This window comes from Acyrthosiphon pisum, chromosome X (genome assembly GCF_005508785.2).
Source record: "Acyrthosiphon pisum isolate AL4f chromosome X, pea_aphid_22Mar2018_4r6ur, whole genome shotgun sequence".
Lineage (NCBI taxonomy): Eukaryota > Metazoa > Arthropoda > Insecta > Hemiptera > Aphididae > Acyrthosiphon > Acyrthosiphon pisum.
Window position 1 is genome coordinate 43,383,510 of NC_042493.1, and position 3,742 is coordinate 43,387,251.

The following is a 3,742-nucleotide window of genomic DNA, read 5'->3' on the forward strand; positions in this document are numbered from 1 at the left end:
AAAGCCAGAGTTCAACCCAATAGGTATTCACAATTTGAATATAATATACTACCGCCTGCCTATAAAGTATTGTTAATTCGAATATTTTTGAAAATTATAGTAATTATTCAAAAGTATAGAAAACTGTGATTAGGCGACACTTAAATTGATTTTAAGTAACACTTATATGATTGTGCATACGAGTACCTAACAATAAAATAAAGTTGCAGTGTATGCAAATAATAAATAATAATTTACAAGATGTTATGAACAAGCTGTACAAGGGAAATTAATAATATTTAATATATACAGACTGTTCCTGCTGTTTTTTAACATTCATAAACTTAATGATCAACCACCAAGTTTTTATAATTTTAAATAAAATACTAATACTATAAAAATACTAGTTCATATTTATTTAATCGTTGTCCACTCAATTTATAATTATGAATGAACTATACTAACACGTTTAAATAATATTTTCAACAGGTAAATATTACATTACCTATAATAAATAAATTGGCTCTGAACTAATTGTATTCATCGTAGATCGCATAATACCTATGTATATTGTAATACACCATGTTTATATTTTCATAATTATAATAAATTATGTTTATTAGCTCTAATTTGAAAAATATAATGTAATAATCATAAAAAATCAATATAAAAAATAATAAAAAATTAGACCTATTGTTTAAGTCCTCGTAATGAAAAAATTTGTTCCTCTATCGTATACTACGCGTGGTCTGACATCCTTTTTTTTCACTGAAGAACAGGACGAAAATCACCTCGATCTCGTTTTCTAGCGTTAACTATTTCAGAACCACACTTATTATGACATGGCAATGGTTCTTCGACAGTGTCTAATAAACCGTGCTCCCTTAAAAATGCAATGGCATTCTCTTCACTCTTTGCGACAGTCAAATAAAATTCTTTTAATTGCATAATGCACACGATATTATATAAAACGGACACAAATATAAACACGGTACAACACAATTGACAACCAATACGTAACAAACAAACTTATTCAATTTGTTATAATGTCGCACAGTAATTATAGGTAGGTATTTTTTAATAACAATAAACATAGTTGGAAAATACAAGATATGACATAATATATTAGAACATTTTATTTTATCATTTAGTGGATGTACGTGTTTATAATACAGTTTATCTATATTTTTTTCTTCTACGATATGCGGTCTACATTTATCATGGTTGACCACATACATTTGTAGTCCGCATATGAGAGTAGCACCTTATATTTTGAGCGTATTAATGATCTTAATCCTGCCTCATAAAAGATAAGTTTCTGTATTAATAATTGAGAAAAACTCGTCTTTTGGATGTCTTGGTTTGTATGAAGAGTACATAAAATGTGTAGTTAAAATTCAAAATTACATAAAATTAAACATCAATATTTTGTTTTGTGGTAAGAGTAAATTATACTCCCCCCCCTTACTAGTACAATATTAAGGCTGATATTTAGATTAAAATATTAATCTAAAATATTTTAAAATATTTTTCGCTTAAATAAATTTTTGGACTTCAGTGTCACTGTTAATATTATGAACCATTATAAAATTTTACTTTCATTTATAAGCCCAGGACTATGAAAAATCTATTCCAAAATGATGATACAGTTAAATCAAAATTGTCGTGCAAAATATGAGTAAAGATATAACATGTATTCAAAAAATTGAAACCAACTTTCCAATAACCCCAGACTTAAAACAACAAAAGTAAAATTTTTAAAATGCTGTTAATAATATTTAACTTGATTTTAGTACAAATAACTATTTAATGACAACACCAATCATTGACAGAAAGAATTTATATTGAGCAATTACTTAGTAGTAATTTATATATGTATGATAATAATTAATCACATACCTACTTACTATTTTTTTTAATTGATTATTTGCTTTACGCAATTTACACAATATGTGTAGGTATGTGAATTAAACACAACATACATTTATTTTTTAAGTTGTAATGATTGATGTTGTCACCTCACTTAAATTAATTATAAAATAACATAAAAATTATAAAATATTAACACTAGCAAAATTTTTAGTTTTCAATAAATATCATTGGTAATGTGCAGTTAGTTGTCCAAATAGATTTTTTTCCACTTCTTGCAAATTCAAATATAGAATCATAATATATTATGTGTAAGTTATAATGTGCAGTTAGTCCTAATATGTAGAGTTTTTTCCACTTCTTGCAATTATTAACTTGATTACACCTAAACAATTTATTTGTCATTGTAATAATTAAATAATATTACAGTTAAACAAATTTAAACTTACTTAATTTATTTTGTAGTCATATTTAAATCCAATATGTGAAGCAATATCTTTATTTTTCACTGTTACCAAGATATTTGGTATTTTTAAATGTAATTAGAAATAGCAGTATGAATATCATTTTAATATAGAGGATATTCCAACTTGTATGTGATAGTAAATTTCACTATGGCATATTCAAATTCCGATTTGTAATCATAATATATTATGTATACGTTATAATGTGCAGTTATATGATAAAACAAATTACAAATGACACTGAAACACATTCAATGCATCAAACATTCACAATTTAAAAAAAAATATATATATATTTACAATCTATACATACAATAAGCACATTCGATAATAGAATGAGAAGCACGTCATAAATAAATAAAAATACAATTATATAAAACTATGCAAATAATATTAATTAAAAAAATGTCAAACAGCATAATACTAATATACTATAATACTATATACATATAATACTGTTATTAAAATAATTAAAATTATACATTTATTTTAATAATTCACAAGCAAACATATTCTGGCCACAACACTTTGGCGCCCCTAAAATACTGGCGACTGGGCAGTTGTACCCAGCCCCCCCCCCCTAAGTGCAGCCCTGGTTGTTGTCAACATTCATAAATACAACTATACTAATGATCGAGAGTTTGATGAAGATTCCTTGGAAATGGAAAACTTTCAGCGTCATAGAAATACATTAAGTGTTTACCCAAATCTTCATGACATAGTTTAAAACTAGGTATCAAAATAAAAAAATACTTTATTTTATTTTTTATTTGAAATTGAGTACCTAATAACAATATTTGTATCAAATGTATCAATTAATATTTTTGTTCATTCTATTTGTATACAAATTAATTGTGTTTGTGACTTTAAATAATTGTCACAGAGGTTTTTTATTAATTGTAATAAGTAATAACAACGCAAAATAAATAAGTAAAAATGTAAAATAATTGTATAATGTTATATATTATATTTTCTTTCATTTTTATACACGTAACTACTCAGTGGCGTAGCCAGAATTAAGAAATGGGGGGTGTTTTAAGTATAGATTAAAACCAAGTTTTTACAGTTATCGTATATAAATAAATTTACTATTTACGGTTCAGGACTTGACTTGCTGCACTAAAAATTATCGAAATATGCAGTTAAAATCTCAAAATATGCTTAAATATATGTACTATATAGCAACATTTTTATATTATTTTTGAAAAATCATAAAACATACCTATTGAAATTTAGGTAATAAAAAACTAAAAAAATAACTAGGTATATAAACCTGATAAATAAATAAATAACAGCTTAATTTTTAAAAAGGTGGGCAAGTGGATGTCGCTCTGCTGTATAGTAGTTACAAGTGGGTCACTGTATAATGGTTGGTATAAAAATTGAATTCAATGATAAAATATCATTGTATAAGAAAACGATTCTGAGCG